The following is a 17,998-nucleotide window of genomic DNA, read 5'->3' as shown; positions in this document are numbered from 1 at the left end:
GCATCTGAGCAAGTGGGTAAAAAGCTTATCAAAGATAAATCGATAACACGTGGAGCTTCACAGAGGGTCCTGCTGCCCCTAGTGGCCCCAAAGCAGCTTTAAGTGTGTTTGTTTGTGGCGCATTTAGATGCTATTACCAGCAGTGCAGCGCTCTGATGGTTTATCAGAAGTAATTCAGCTTCTCCCTCCGGACTTGGACACAGTTAAGTCTTCTTTGGCCGGTTATCAGAGAGTTTTCAGTCTTTCCTGCCAACACTTAAATTGACTTATCAGTTCTGTTTATCAGTTGTTGCTTTCTGTCTGTCAAAATGTGTGAACTGCAGGATATGCACGAACCATAAATCCTGTCCCGTCACATGCCCGATGCGTCGGTTTGGTTAAACTTGTCTTGGCAGAGACGTTCTCACTAAAACCGCCCGGTGTCACTCAGGAGCACTGCAGCCAGGTTCGGGAATAAAACCCCGACGTGATCATATTAAGGATGAAACACAGTCCAAGGCTTTATCCTTCAGTAAGGTAACCAGTGACGTACTCAGTAATCACACTTCTGCTTCAGTGCTTCCTCCATCGTCGGAGCGATGTGTCAAAGCCTTCCTCGGCTCCCAGCAAATTCAGAAAGCACATCGGTCCTGCACTGGTGCCCACTCAGCTCTACGGCTGGGTTTATTGCACCTGCGGCACAACTGCACTGTGTGCAGCGTTTTCACGTCACTCTCAGCCAGTCATTACTTTCTAAACAGGGACTGCAAGAACTTAAAACAATCCATATAAAACATAGACATATGCCTGATAGAACATGCATACCATCACTGCATAGATCCATGCAGATCCAGTCCTTTTCCCTCTGTGTATTTAGCTCAGACCATTTCCTCCACTTGTAGAATAATGATGCAATTAAATGGCCAGCAGGGGGCGACTCGTCTGGGTGCAAAAACACTCATGGTTGCACAGCCTCCTGAGACCCAGCCTGTTCATCCATGTCCTCTGTGATGGACATTTGTTTTTGGTATATCTGTTGACTTATTTGAGCTGCCCTGCTAACATCCTGGGCCTCTGTTAGCTCCAAAGAGGAAGGAAACCACAACAACAGTTCACCTCTAATACAGTTTTTTTCCTCGGTTCTCGGGAGGATAGAAGTTTGTGGGAAAGCGTCAGCTCCTTCATCACAGTCCCGTTAAAGTCGGAAAGGATGAATATTCATTAGATGCTTTCTGGCTGATGACTGTGTGTCATCGTTTCCACTCTTACATGCTTATGTTGTAGATTTATAGATTTATCATGTACTTATAGTACCGACTCACTCTGTAATATATATTTTACATCCATCCTGAGCCTGTCCAACTCCAGCATTACCTTACAAGAACAAAAAGCTAGCAAATTTTCATTCTGTTATTTACAGGATGTGCTTTCTGAGACGCGTGCCATTGAAATAAAAATGGTTTCATTGGGGCATCGAGCCAGCCAACGATCTCCATTTCCCATAATCCTCGCCCTTTCTTCGTCTGTTGCTCTCTGAGGTTTGGTTTTTTCCAGGCTGGGAAATGAAAGCACAGGTATGTTGGGTATGCGGTGACAAGCGACACGTGGGCGAGTACTTGGATGACAGACTAAACAATAGGCCGCATGCCGCAACAGTCACAGGGAACTCGTAGGTGTCATTTCACCACTTTTTCACCTGCCAACACAGTTACAGGAAAAGCAACAAAACAATGACTAACAAAATCACAAAGAAGCAGAAAACCTCCACAAAATGACTCAAAAATCACAAACAGTTACTAAAACCACACAAAACTGGACAACACTAATAGAGAAACATCACCAGGAAATGACTCAAGATGACATAAAAACCACTAACGTGGATTCAAAACCACAAAAAGGGTTTTAAAAAGCCACAAATGAATATGTGGGACTAAATATCTCAGGGACACAAAATGAACAAAAAGAGACATGAAAACACTAAAAAGTGATGCACAAAGACCAAGAGGCACGAAAAAGCCTAAAACAACAAGTCAATAAACTCTGTCACGAGTCACACAATCACACAAAGCTACAAAGACACAAAAGGAGACTAAATTCCCAAAAACAAAGCAAAACCAGCAGAAAATCACTCAAAACCACACAAACCTTTGTGCTTATGAAATCGAGGTGATAGTTTAGGTAAGTGTGAAAACTGCAGTTCCTCTGATGTCCAGCAGAGGCCCCGTAGACTCCCATGTTAAAGTTTTACATGTTTAACGCCTGATACAGAAACTGTTTGGCCCGTGGACGGTTTAGTCCTTCGTGTCAGCTCTATCTGGATTTTAGTTAAGGGGCGTGGCTGCTTTGACTGACAGGTGCATGTCGTTACCTGTAAAGTTCATGGATGCAGGAAGTTTCATCGTTCCTGCTGGTCAAATACGGTCACTTCAAAAAACCAACACGGCGGTCCAGCAGCAAGGCTTTTAAACATCCTCATGCCAACAGGTGGCTACATCCATCTTTTACATACAGTCTATGTGGTTGCAACACAACCAACGGTGGAAAATATTTGACCCAACCTAGAAAACCTGCAGAGTGTGATTGATGATCCGTCTGACATAACGGTTGTTTGAGATGAAAGCTGCCTGAGCTTTCAGAAACAGTAACTAAGGTTTGTCTTAGCAGGTGAAATTTGATTAGGATTTTTTTAACGTTTGCATCAACCGTCAGCATGCATCACCAGCACGACGCTGGCTTTTCCCCCTCCTGTCGTGCAGGATGCGTGCTGTGAAAGGCTGCACGCTCTAGCTGCTCCTGATCAAACACGACGTCTGTGGCTCTTTGAGCAAAATCACAGCGAGGATTTGTGAGTGTACGACGGGCCAATCAGAGACCTCGACTTTTGATTATAACAGGAGCAGTGGTTCAAAGGTAGACAAACTACAGCTCATCTGACCCCGCCCACTCCGGCTGACTGACAGGTGCACTGACTGACAGGTGTGGATGGATGTGAGAGGAACAGGCCAACAGAGCCACGGCTCTGCTCTGCTGTGCCTCGCTGGGCTTTTGTCCCGACTGTCACAAACAATGAAACTGAAAGCATGTCAGCGTGTGTGTGTGTGTTGGCAGAATTCCAGCAGGAAATGAATGAAGTTTTCCTGGTTGAGTGAACTTTGACCCTGTTTAACTCCCTCGACTGCCCACCGCCAGTTAGTGCACAGAAGCTGCCGAGAAGCCAAAAGAGGTAAAAATCCAGTGAATATTAAAATAGAAGCAGATTTAATGACACTCTGCAGACGGCTGTTGCTCATTACCTCACACACCTGAGGTGTGCTTTAGCCTCAGGTATTAAACAGGTGTAACCTCGCACAGCAGCAGGAGCCACACTGTTGGAGGCTCCAGCGAGTCAGTCCCCACAGACCTCCATGTTCAAACTTAGCCAGTAAATCTTTTATATGAAGGTTTCTATGCAAGTTCCAAAGACCAGCATGGTAGGGTCAAAACACAAACCCGAGGCCTAAAACCATCCATGTCCTCACCAAACAAATGAAACCGAGCATAAAAACTATTCGTGGAGTCTTACGGGGTCATTAAAGTCTAAATGTTGGATCCTCTGGGGAGCAGGAATGTGATTTCCTGCTTTACAAATGCATGAATATTTTGCACTGATGGTCTTCTTGTTCTCAGCGAGCTGTTTTCAGGTCCGCTGATGTGCTCGTGCAGGTTAAAGTTTGTAAAGGAATCGGTGCAACAGGCAGGATGTTGGGTCTCATTACAGGCCGGCGTGGGCTCAGTGGGATCTTCCTCCTCCTCCTCTCCGTCTGTCTGTCTCCTGGTAGAAGCTGGACCGCTGAGCGTATCCTCTCATTTGTCTGCAGAAACAAGGGCACAGTTATATAATTACATTCCTCGCATACTTTTCTGCAAGGAAAAGAAATGAACGTTTTAAGGAGAATATTTTCAGCTCCAGCAGTCACACTGGGAGCTGACCAGTACAACCAGTCCTGCAGTCTGATCCAATAACCTGTGTTTGCTCGTTTGGTGGGACCGAACAGTGATACAGCTGAAGCTGGTACTCTCCGTGACGATGAGGTTTGGGATGAGACTCTGATCGTACATCAGCAGCATGAGGGTTGGTGTATGGGTCATGTACAGTAGTGTGTGTGTGTGTGTGTGTGTGTGTGTGTGTGTGTGTGTGTGTGTGTGGTAACGGTGGTATCACAATCAGAGTGAGGCCGGAGTGAGAGTGCGGTATTTCCCCGCCGCCTGTTTTCGTCTCTGCACAGGAAGCCGCTGCACTGAACTGACTTTATGTTTACACAAGAAAACAATCAGATTTGTGACTCACACGGAGCTCCGCCCATTCACTTCCTGTGCAGCGGCTGGCATCAGGCATTCCCCGTGTCACCTGTGTACTCATACACACCTGCCAGTTATGTAAGAGCTGTTTCTGGTAAAGCCCTTCGCTGTATTAGACGTATTAGCAGTGATTTAACCTGATATTCAACTGATGAACGTTCAGTTTCACATTTGGAACGTCTGATCTGAACTGACTGAAATCCTGTAAACGGCGTGACCTCAGCCTCGGTTTCTGGTCTGCGAGGCTGAGCTAAAAAAGAGACGCCGATCTGACTTCTGTCGAATTGAACATCTTAATATCAAAATACATTTTGGATTTGACACTCGCGTGTTGTCCAAAATTTCAGATATTTGCGATGCTGTGTAAAATTATAAATGTAAAAAATAAGTGAAGGCAGTGATTTCCCAGTCTCATAAACTAGATTTTATTCCCAATAGCACATAAATGTATCCAATGAGAAAATGCGTCACTGAATTTGATGACAACACATCTCATAAAAGGTGGGATTGAAACAACAAAACGCTGGAAAAATAAAGATCTGGAGGAACATTTGGTAACTGACGAGTTTAATTAACAGCAGATCAGGGAGATGAGTTTCTCAAGAGGTTCAACCTGGAATAATGTTGCTCAACATAAAATTGTGAGGACTGAATATGTGATCATCTGCAGCACATAAAAGCATCAAAAGATTCAGAAATCTGGAGAAATCTGTGGGCAACAAACGGTGTTGGAGGTGTGTGATCTTTGGCCCCGCAGGGCAAATGCAAATCAGGAACGCCGGCAGTGTCAGGTCGCTGATGGTGTACAGATCTCTGAAGTCATGCTTTTCTTTGCCCTGGTCTCTGCAGGCCGTGCTGTGGACATCTTTCGCCAGTGATGCTGGAGGACCTCTGGCGGTTTATTCAAGCTCATGTGCAAGTTGAATAAGGAAGATCTGCAGTCTCACATCTGTCTGCTTTCCAGGTGTTTGGTGCTTAATCTAAGATCTACATCTCTTCCACTTTCCCACGCTCTCATTGCAGCATCACTGCTCTACTTCAGGCCAATCAGCCTCCACTTTATGTGGTTTAAATCAGCGCTCTCCATCATTTTCCCTTTCAGACTCTGATTTGTTTAAACCACCTCCCCCCAGTGTCACTGAGGCTCCATCCAAGCGTCCATCTTCATCTCCGCCTCCACCACCAGGGGGTCCTGCCCTAATCCCTCTCCCTGCTGGCATTCCGATTGCCAAACATCTTAACTGAATTCTGTATATCAATAAGTCGTGTTCAATTCCTTCTAATAATCTCTCCTCATTGAACTGACATTTCTGCCAGTGAGTAACCGCCACGATCTTTAAGAAGCAGAAGAACCAACGAGGCAGTATCACGGGTTACTAATCCCAGGATTAAGGATTTCCCCGCTGTTTGATGTTTCTGGAGTGAAAGGGCAGATTTTCACGAGGTGGTACGTGGCAGGTACAGCGGTTAGGTTGTGCAGGTATAAGGCTACCTGCAGAGGGAACACAGTCCCGTGAAGTGAGGCATGCAGGAAAGACGAGAGTCCCAAAACACCAGCAGAGCCAAAGCCTGTTTTCTGAGTGTCGTGCTTTCAGCTGTCAGGCTGGAATGTGTCTGACATTTACCTGCAGCTCTGAAGGCAGGTACCGCTGAGGGGGAAAGTAGATCTCTGTGTCACGGCCTTCATCCTGCTGCATGAACTATGGCACATTTCTACATATGTACAGAAGTTTTTGTCTCCCTGCAGAGTTTCAGGGGTGCTGCAGTTGGCACGAGTGTATGTTTTGCATACTGACTGATTGTTTTCACATTTTGGTGAATCACCTGTTGCATATTCACAGGACTCTAACCCTCACTATGCTCAGGAGGCCTGGACAGCATCAGACTGCAGACACGCAGTCTGACCTTTACTAAGCTACTGACCTCTGCAGGATGTCTGGGCTCCGGCTAAGAGGTAGAGTGAGGAGCTCGACATCTGGAGGGAGGTGAAGTGGTTCCTGTATCTGATTGTGGCAGGATGAATGTTATCCCTCGGTCCAACCCACTTTCAGCCTGGCCCATTAGGGGGTGCTGGTATAAATAGTGGCCATTTGAGTGTCTCTGGGTCGCTTGCCTGTGATCTCCTTTTTGGTCACCTGACTTCCTCTTGGTGTGGTAGAGATCATTTGCGGGTTACTCCTCTGAAGCCTCCATCGCGGCTGGTCGTAGCTATAGAAGCCTCCTCTGAGCTATTTTGCTTACGTTCTGTGACCCGGCTTACTTGGTACATAATCAACTTTTGTTACGCTCTCTGCCTTCTATTGTTCTTTCATAGTAATTATTTATTATGTTTCGCAGGAAGTGTGGGCCTTAGTTTTGCGCCAAGCTACGCGAACTGAAGTGCTGCTGTTTTGCCTTGCTGTGCTTTTACCGTCTGTTCCCGTTGTGAGAATTCTTTCCCTGCTGCTGTCAGCTTTTACAGTGGACGTCGGCGTGGACAACGGCCATATGCATGCCGGTTATCGGAGTCAGCTGGCGTGCATATTGATTGACTGTTAACTTGTCGTCGTGTGACGGCAAGTTGGAGCAGTACGGTGATTCCGTTTGCTCCAGATTTTAGAGTTTTATCCAGATTGTATGTTGTTTTATTGCTTTTTGATTTGTAGTTTGGATTTTTGTTACACCACTGGTGGGAGGCCCTTTATCTAGCTGTAGATCACCAGTGTGGTCTTGCAGTTGGGTTATCCCCCGGTGCTACACATTAGTTTGTTGTAATATATTAAAATTTTCTTTGTTTCTTTTATTCAGATGCGGAGTGCCGACGTGGAGGAGACTAGGGTGCCTTGGTGGTGGGATCCCTTGAGTGTACACACCCGCCTTGTTTAGTTTATTAGTGTGAGTGTGTGATAGTGTGTTGCACCTGTGTGTTGGTGTGTTTTCTTTCTTTAGTTTGAGTGTGGCATCCCTGCCCCTCCACTGGTAAGCCTCAGCTCTGAATACCTTTTTAAGCATATTTATACTTGAATATTTATGATTGTGCTTTTATATGGTGTTTTAAATAATTGTTAATAAATTGTTAATTTGTTGATCATTGAACCTCGTCTCTGGATTGAGTATAGCGAACCTAAGTGCCTTTCTGGTGATTTAGTGTTACTTTCAGTATTCTCTGGGTGAAATTCCCAGGGTGGCGTTGTCTTTTTAAAACTGCAAAGAGTATTTACTTTATTTCTACCTCGTCTCGCCACATGATCATCAGGACGGGGAGTGTCCCAGAATAGCCCAAGAGGAACTGAGGACCTGGGGGAAAAGGAAGTCTGGAATACCCTGCTAATCCCAGCAGTGGTGCACTTGTGGTTGCTTTGTCGTTGTTAGGATGACCCAGAGGTTTGAGTTTATTATATTATTTATCATTTCTAGTCTTTGGTTTCTTTGTCTGTGTTCTGTCTTATGGTTCACGTCTCGGTTCCCTCTGTTGCAGTGCCTGCATGTGAGTCTGTCTTTAGTTCAGTCTGTGTTGCTTCCTGTTTTATTTTGAAGGTCCATGTCTGATGTTAATGTATCTGGTTTTGCTTCCTTTGTCTTGTTAGGCCTGATTTGCCCCAGCTGTGTCTCCCTCCTGTTACTCATTCCCTGATTGCTCCTCTGTGTATTTAAGCCCTGTGTTTCAGTTTGTCTGCGTTGTGATCTACTGTTTTCTGTGCTGTGTTCTGTCTGCTTGCCAGAGTTTATTTGGAGTCTCAGTTTTGTTACTGTTTTTGAGTTCAGCATTGAAGCTGTGTTTAAGTTCACCTTTTGTCTCTGACTGTCTCCACCATTCCTGCCTACACACAGCCGTTTCATAACAGCCGTGCATTACTCAAACAACAAAGTTTATCTTTACTCAAAGGTTTGCCTCATCTCACCTCGAGGTTCCTCCTGTGATGTGGAGTACCTACCCTCAAACATTTCTTGAAAAGAAAAAACACAAGTTCCTAGTTCCTGCAGGGTGGACACGGTACTTTCTCCAGTACTTCAAAGAATTATGAAAAAGCTCCTGGAGTCTGAAAGCACCTTGTGTTTGTGTTTAGCAACCCAACCTTCTGACTTTCCTCTGGATGAAGCGCAGGGTCAGCGCAGGGTCAGGGAAGACATGGTCCTTGAAGACAATGTGGAAAGTGTAAAATGTGTCCATTCTATTAGTTTGCAGGCCTGAGGTATAAACAGGAAAGCTGAACATCAAGTAATTAAAGTGTTTTTCTACTTCTTCTTGATTGTCGTCCATTAATTACAATTCATGTAAAACAACAAAGCAATGAAAGGATCGTGAACAAAGAGAAAGCGGATCATTCACCACTACATGACTGATTGCTGTGCATTGTTTCAGTTCAGACTGATCTGAGTCCAGATTCAGCTGGAGGTTTGTAGGTAAACAGCTCTCAGTGACTCACACCAGAAGGAAACAGTCCAAACAAGGTAAAAAGTCACCTCACGAACACTGAAGTTTAGAGAGTGAGAGGAAGCAGCAGGTCAGAGCATCAGACGGACCTGGTTATACGCTGTTTAAAGAACAGCCTCCTGTAGTCACCCTATTAGTCTTATTGATGTTATATCCCGATAAGAGTTTTGATTGCTGCAGAAGCTGCTCATGATGGAGCATTTAGACAATAAGCTGCAGGTACAAAGTGGCTCACACGCTCTTTGAACTCTAGTGTTTTGCACTTTTACTTTTTAGTTTGAATTTTGAACATGTTTTTGACTTAAATTTAAGCACTTTAAACCAGTTTTGCAGCCAATTGTGTCTTTCGCTGCTTCTTCTTCTGGCTGCTATCTTTGGAGGTTTTGTAGAGCAGATCATCTACTCTCCTTATCATGCTCTCATCACACCAACCCTCTGCTTAGATATAGACAGAATAGTTTATTTGGAACATGTAACTAGAACTAAAATCACAAGATGAAAGAAAACGTGTGGTGCCTGTGTTTTTGACTTTTGCTGCCATGATGCCAGGTTGAAAATTGGATTTTTAATCTTGATAAATAAAGGATTAATAATAACTTAAAAACATCAACTTTTCATGATTATCTCTATGTCCACACAATGTTTATGCTCCAAAAGGAGCAGGATACACGAAAAAAGGATGCTGGATATTTATCAGATTCAGCATCCTTTGACCTCTGCACGTCTCATCCTGATTCTCTCACTCCAAACTGAGCTGCTCATTCCCAATGAAAATCCTTATACCTGTCTTTGTGTCAGCACCACGTCTCCTAACCACACATCACAGCAGGTTTCACTACCATCTTTTAAACCTGCTGCTGCCATCCTTCTGCCGCCTCGTCTCCACCCACTCCACCCTGCCTGTCTGTTACTTTGGTCATACACCTTCAATGCCTCCGCTCCTTGGCGCTTCACCGTTACACCAAATCAGAAAAACATTTTTCTCAGTGTGTATTGTGAAGTAAACACTGCACCGTAACACACTGAGGAAAATTTGCCCTCTAACATGAGGCTGTGTTGCATCTCTTGAGAACTGAAGCTCGGTAGAATAAATGCAGAAAGCTGCTGTTGACTGTAAATGATGTAGCAACAAGGTAAAAACACTCCTGCCAGAAATAAACACGATGGTATCGTCTGCATACGTGAGACCACCTGCTGCACGACGAGAAGAACGGTTGTTAAATGGGACTGAAAAGACGTGGAGCCACTACAACACAACGCTGTTACGTCTTCACCACTAAACTGACACAAAGTGCTGAAAGACGATAAAGAGATGTGTAACGCTGCAGAGAGAGAAATCTCGAGATACATCAGAGATCCCTTTGACATAGCTGTGTTATTTTAGTCATGTTTCCTGCAACATAAGCCTTCTTCCTGCATGACTGTTTCCCAGTCATCCAGTGCACATACTGTCCATCCAAACCAGATAATCATCTCTCTTTACTTTCTTACCTGAAAACCCCAAAGACTCCGCCAACCTCACGTATACCACTCCCTTAACCGGGAGTTTCCAGTTTCACCGATCCCTAAAACAGGTTTGTTTGATTTACTGTAAGAACATACAGAGTAAAAGCCCCGATAAAGAATTTGGGTTTCTTGCCAACTAATCAGATTTCCTCCCTTTCTCTTAAAAAAGCTGGCCTGGCAATGACTCACCGGCCTTTGAACCAGAGTGTTCATGAAGCTGGCCCACCGGAGGGACGAGAAACCCCCGACAATCACAAACAACTGAACTCAGCTGTTATATTTCTGTTTCGGCTAGAAAAGACAATCAACACATCACTCTGGATTCTATGTTTGACGTCAACGTTATTCCTGTTCTCCAAACTGGATGCTTAGGTGTGCTGACAGAGGCCTTCTCGGGATTCCAGCTACCCGTCTGAGACGGGAAGAGTTGTGGAAGAGTTTACCACCCTCTTTAAAAAGCAGCTTAAACCCATCAATTCAAACAGATACAGAGGAGTATTAGGGCCACATTAAGAAAAAAACACAACAATCGTTTTATGAATGAAGCTGAAGTTTTGAGATTAAAGTCATAAGTCTGTGAAGGTTCTCAGTCTCAGTTGAAACAGTATTTTAAGAAATAAATAGGTTAGAGTTTCAAGACAAACTGCTGGTTTTCCCAGTTAGTTTCACTCGGAGGGCAAAGCAAACGAGGCAGCTTGTCTTCAAACTCACTGAACTTATTTCGCAAAATACATTTTTGCCTGTAATCTTGAAATTTTCTACTTTATTCTCAAAATGATCAAAATGATATATAGATTTTTTTAATGTGTCCATAATACTCTGTCGTAGACTAGGTACTAATCCAACTACTTTTTTCAAGTAATGGGTGAAGTAAGGGATTACTATTGCAAAAAGTAATCCCTTACTTCACTGTTACTTTCCCATAAGCACGCTGTGTTACCGCGTTACTGCATTACTGCGGACTCATGACAACGACGTACGAGCAGCAACAGACGTGTGCAGATCAACAATGGCTAACATGGAGTGATGGAGAGAGTACGACCATGCAGCGTTTAAAGCGTGGAAGTAATCACATTACTTTAAATTTGATTCTGTAAAAAGTGACACAAACATTAGATTCTGCAGTTCACTCTGTTTGGGAAGAAAACTTCTTTCTACAGCGAAAAATTAAACTTCAACTCTGAGCGAACAGCGAGCACGCTGCCACGGGAACGTGACACTCACAGAGAAACCCCCGGATCCCCCCACTGACACGACCACTGTGGGCGAACCTCCACCCGCCCCACTCCTGCTACACAGGTGACTAGGGATGGGTATCGAAAACCGGTTCTTGTTGAGAACCGGTTCCCACTGTTTCAATTGCTTGGAATTGTTTGCCATTTTTGCAAACGATTCCCTTATCGATTCCAGTCGCCCCGAATGACGTCACCACGTTGCAGAGCGTCATTTACCTGGCAGGAAACATGGCGCCTGAGCGGCTCAAACGCTCAAAAGTTTGGTTTTACTTTACGAGAACGGATGACAACAGGGCAACGTGCAATACTTGCAAAGTAGATATTTCATTTAAGGGAGGAAACACTACGAATATGCAAAAGCATTTGATCACAAAACACGTGATGACCTTAAATGAATGTCGTGTTTTTAATTCTGGACTCGTGAATCTCAACCAGCAGCAGCGGTAACGTTTGCACGTCCTCTCCCGTTAATGCGGCAGGTAAATAATCAACTAACAGTGCATATTATGTTAGCGCGACCTGCCTTATTACAAACCTGCCATTACTGTGCATTTAGGTGATCATGATGAGACAGAGTCTGGCTCAGATGCTGGCAGTTCTCGCTGCAGTCTACCGGTAGCGTCTCCTTTCAGGCCAGGATAGACTAATGTCACCGAGCAGTGACTCAGTTTGTGATCAAAGGCTTGCAGCCATTTGCCACAGCAGATGATTTTCAGTAAGTGAATGTGTTTAATTGTAGGCAGGGACATTACTAGATATTCTTGTGTAATTGCTACAGAATAATTTATGTTATACTTTGTTATTGCTACAGAAGAATATTTATTTTATTATTTTACATTTACAATTTTTTTTTTCCTGGGGACCCTGTGACACCCCATTGAAGAGCCGTAGGCTGGATCTCTTAAGATCTCAGTGTTGGGTTTGTAAGGCCATGTTACTCCTAAATTTCTATCTTGTTCAAAGAGAAGATATAAAACAAAGTTCTAAGCTAATCGACCTTAGTGTTCTCCTTTTTTAAAGAGAATCGATAAAGAATCGAATCGTTAAACAGAATTGAAAATGGAATCGGAATCGTGAAAATCTTATCAATACCCATCCCTACAGGTTACTATAGATTTAAGAGCGACATGACTCAGAGCTGCTGAGTTTTTGCTTTTATTTATTTCTGCTGTGTTTTACTTGCATCTATTTGAAAGAGTGTAAACACAAAACATTATTTTATTTTATGTGCTGGAATATGCAGGAAATAGGTTTACATGTTAAACAAATTTCTTCCAGTCAGAGTAGTTGCATATAATTAAATTTTTGCTTGATTCAATGTGCATAAAATTAAAAGATTAAAACTGATAACAGAAGTTTTAAAAAGAGACTTTTTCATTTGATTCAGTTTTATATGATGTGTTATGCAGAAAAAATAGAATTGGGCTGAAAGGTCTGTTGCTTTATTACGTATTCAGGTTCATGTTTTTAAAAAGTAACTAAGTAACTAATTACTTTTGAAAATAAGTAATCAGTAAAATAACGGGATTACTTTCAGTAATTAGTAACTAATTACTATTTTCAAGTAACTTGACCAACACTGCTTTTGTGTTGTTTCACTTGATTCCCGTGTTTTCATTTTGACTGCGTTATTTAATACCGTATTTTCACTTAAAATTTTCTCAAACATAGACAGTGCGCCTTATGGTCCAAAAATACAGTAACTCTGTAAAGCCCAATTTCACCCACGTCAACCCCGTCATCGACAACCCTGCTTTCTGATCCACAACAACAGAATATGTAGATTTGGGGTTTGAAAATTGTGTTTTCAAGGTTTTGGACAAAAATAACTAAAAGAATTTTAGCTTCCTGTTCATCTCAGACAAGCCTTTTCTTCGTGAACGTGGCTGTTGTGCCCCATTGTAACTGAACACTCGTTACCACTATTGTGGACATTTGGAGGAAAGAATGGCTCAAAAAGATGTCGGTGCATGATTATGTGTGCCAGGAATTAGATCTATCCTGTCCCAGTCGGCAACATGGACTTTCCAGACAGGTAATGTCTGTGTTTCAATTCAGTCAGGCTATAAACCAACATCTGAAACATTTCATGAAATGTTTTTGTTGGAGTGATTTTTACGTACATGCTCTACTGTTTCTGAAAATTTCCTGCTAGCCTTGAACTGACAGCAAAAAAGCCCCTCTGGCTTTAAATCAAGTGAATGTGCCGGAAGATCAACATACTGAGTTTTTTCCAGCAGACACAATGATGCTTATTAGGAAACGTTCAGGAAATCTCTTGTCCCCAGCTTTCTGTATATCTCTGCGTTTACACGAAAACGTGACGCATTTTCAAAGCACTCAGCCCCACTTCAGATAAAACTGTACACTGCTCCCCGAGGAGCTGGAGATGGCAAAGATCAGCTCGGCATCAAAATGAAAGTTTGTTTGCTTTTATGCTCGATCGATGTTTTGTTTTCAGTGAAGCGATCAGAGTTTCAAGATTTCACCCACAACAAAATGCTAAGAATGCACAAAAGCAGTTACAAAGGAGGGCGAGTGCCAGCTCCTGTCATTCAGAAATGTTTCAGTTAAACACTCCAACTCGTTTACTTTCTATTTGAAAACAGTTTTCAGTTTTTGTTGCTTACTGATCTTGAATTCAAAATAACCCTGACTAAATACGACTTTTGAATCTCGGAGCGTAGATGAAGAGGTGGAAAAGTGTTCTTCAGTAAAATCTTCATGTATCTGTAGTTTTCTGACCACTTTTGCTTCCTACATTTTCATTTGTCACATTTTCAAAACAGGTTCATTAATTTACGTTTACGACATAAGAGTCACATCACTGCACGCCTTCAAACGGTTTTCAAAGCCTCACTTCAGATAAGCTGGATTAAACCAGGAACAACATTCCATGAAACAGTTCTGTCGGCACAGCCAACACTTTTTGCACAGTCAGATAAGAGGGGCCCTTTTTTAAACACTGCATCGTTTATGCGGCTACACTCAGGAGCTGAAGGGGACCAGAACCACTGGGAATGATCCGGATGTTTCTGGTGCAGATATAAGTCAGTTGTAATTGTGTACAGAGCTGCAGAAGAGGAGCGAACACAAATGGAGTAACATTTCTGACGTGGCATGCAATTTCAAATGTCATGTTTCTATCAGCTCAACAAATGTCAGCTAGCTAAAAGTTCAGGTGTTGTAATTCCCAGCACAGGAGACAACCTCGGGTGGAAAAAGATTTAGGAAAAAGAGAAATCCAAAGCTTACATGTTCTCATGTAAACAGAGAAAATTTCTACAGAGATGTGTTTTTAACATGTTTTAATGCTTTGTATCTTTTTCTATTTAATCTCAAAAAGCCCCTAAAAACAGTCAGTGATCACTGTCGGCCTCTCTGTTCATTTTAAAGCTCAGTTTTTAAACCTTAGGATGTAGCTACAGCCCAGCCCATGCAGCAGTATATTAATGACTAACCTCGTATTGTGGATGGATTATCTCAGTTGTTCTCCCGACTGAAGTTTGGTCCTTTTACAGCATCCTGCCATGCGATTGCATTTGTCCCTAACCATCAGGAACCCTCACGTTAACTTTTATCGAGTGGAAAAAAGTTAGCATTCATCCTCCAGCTTCACTGTGTTTATGCTATGCTAACATAGCTGTGTAGCTAGCGATCAATCACGTAGCACATCATTATATAGCAGCTAGCCCAACTTCAGTAACTCTAAAAACGTCACTGCTGTTTAGTTTCCTTTCTTCATTTATGTTGGAAGTGATAGCAGAGCTGTACGTTTGAATTTCAGAAACATGCTATATCATGTTTAGGTGGAAGCTAGCGAGCTAACTTCCTGCTAACTTCTAACTCTGTTAAATGTAATAATTTCTGTTTTCATGGATGTCTGGATGTTAAACTTAATTGTTACACCTGGTAAAGCAGCAACGCTGATCATTTTATTACAGATGAAAGAATTTAGACAGTTTTTCAACTCTCATTGATGCCTCAGTGATCGCTTGACTTATGGACCTGCAGCGGAGTTTGGGCCCAGACTAATGACGTCAGACTTAAAGACCGGATAGAAATGGATGAGAAATGAGACCCCGCTGCTCCGTTGTAAGCATGAGATAATCTGAACGGTAGGTGTGTGGAGGCCCTGAGAACACCATAAACAGATGACATCATACAGATCCAAAAGTGAAAAAAACCTTGTGATAAACGGCGTGTTTAGAGCAGTTTGGATCACTGGGATAACTGTGGCCATGTTTACCATGAACATCCACCACAGGAACACAAGACATGACAGGAAACACTGAAAAGCAGGAATAAAACCAGAATCTGCACAAAACACGCACACATGTGCATTCAACGACTGGACCCGTTCAAGCATGAAGTACAGAGCTCTGATACTCTGCACAACCAAATGTGTTCATTCAAAATAACAGAAACAATAGAGTCTAACAGGAAGTGATCTATGTTATTCTTTCAGAGTTAATCAGTTTCAATATAATGTCAGGGCTGAGGTCAGTCTCCTTTTTTTGTCCTGTATTATGAATGATTTAATCAGAAATCCATGTGATGCATTCACTTTCACTTTGTTATTTAGAAAGGCGTGACCACAGCAGACCTGCAGCGACCCTGCTCAGTCAAACCAGTTTTAATTTGGACCTCCAGCAGCGCCTCTCAGACCCAAAACAGAATATTTTGTTTTTAAATTGTTAAAAGCTCAGTTTTCCCTGACTGATAGAATAGAATAGAATAGAATAGAATAGAATAGCTCTTTATTGGCACTGTTACAAGAACAGTGAAAGGCTGTTTGGCATCTCTCCATGTGTGTGAAATACACAATAGTGTAAGTATTTACACAATAACACAGACAAATTTACATTTACACAACAAAGATATGTACACGTTATACATACACCTGCATACATACACACACATATTTCCACGTAAACGCTTACATATATATACATACACATACATGCCATCTGAGGAGCAGGTGCAGTGTGAGGTGCAGTGTGATCAGTGATATTGCACATTGAGTGTGTGTGTGTGGGGTGGTGGTGGTTGTTGCTACTATAATAAATACAGCTTAAAGAGGTATAAATAAAAATCCAGTTTATAAATAAAGTGTAATGTAGGGAGTGTTTCACAGCCTGTGGGTAGAAACTTCTATTGAGTCTGTTTGTCTTTGTAATGAAGAAAGTTATGAGACATCAGTCTCAGCCTGAAGCCTAACGCATTACAGAAAGCACGGAAAAGCAGATAACCTTTAACGAAGAGAAAATCCCTTCCAGCAGTTGGACATGATGCTGAAGTTTTTTGATTGATTGATTGATTGATTGAATCTTTATTTTGAACATGTTGAAAATGTACAACAAAATAGAATTAAAAGAGACAAATGAACAAAGCAAAACAAAAGGAAAACGAGCAACCACAACTCCAAATAACGTCCATGTTCAAAAAGGAGCAGGAAGAAGCATAAGCTTATTTAATCCCACCCCTTTTCCACTATCTAGTATCAATAGACTACAGAAATACCTCCTTGCAATTACATTATATGTCATGTGTATTTTTTTTATGTCTATACGTATATGTTTCTATCTATCCATACATACGTATATACACACATACGCACATATACACATTTACAATAACCCCATTAACACCTCAAGGATAAACAACCTACAAATATATACATACATATATACCCATACCAACAAACCCGTGCATGCGCACACACATGAAAATATTAGACAAGAACACCCTATCAAATCTCTACCTTTTCCCTGTACCCTGTAAAAACCATATCCTTAAACCGCTTTTTAAACTGTGCCATGCTTGGACATTGCTTCATATCTTTACTTAGTCTGTTCCACAGCTTCACTCCACACACAGAGATGCAAAAACTTTTTAATGTTGTACGGATACGAGGATGTTTTAAATTTAATTCCCCCCTCAAATTGTATCCCCGTTCCCTTTTAGAAAACATTTTTAGAATATTGTCAGGAAGCAGGTTATTTATTGCTTTATATATAATTTGTGCTGTGAGAAAATGAACCAGATCTGTGAATTTTAGAATTTTTGATTTTAAGAATAGTGGATTTGTATGATCTCTGTAACCAGTTTTATGAATTATCCTTATGGCCCTTTTTTGTAATATAAAGATTGATGATAGCGAACATTTGTAAGTATTGCCCCAAACCTCTGCACAGTAATTCAAATACGGTGCAATCAGGGAACAATAGAGAATGTGGAGTGATTTGTGGTCCAGAATGTGTTTTACTTTACTCAAGATTGAGACACTTCTTGAAATTTTGTTATGTATATGATTTATATGAGACTTCCAGTTTAATTTATCATCTATAATCACACCAAGAAACTTATGTTCAAGTACTCTTTCAATTTCCACACCATCTACATGAATCTGCACTTGTGCATTTCTAAGGGAATTCCCAAATAAGATAATTTTAGTTTTACTTAGATTTAGCGATAGTTTGTTCCTGTTAAACCATTTTTTAATTTTGCACATTTCTGAAGTAAT

Source organism: Aulonocara sp. 'chitande type north' Nkhata Bay, linkage group LG14, assembly GCF_057382095.1.
Source record: "Aulonocara sp. 'chitande type north' Nkhata Bay isolate Kocher_YH1m ecotype deep benthic linkage group LG14, A_spYH_male_GT1.1, whole genome shotgun sequence".
Lineage (NCBI taxonomy): Eukaryota > Metazoa > Chordata > Actinopteri > Cichliformes > Cichlidae > Aulonocara > Aulonocara sp. 'chitande type north' Nkhata Bay.
Note: the sequence above shows the minus strand (reverse complement) of the source record.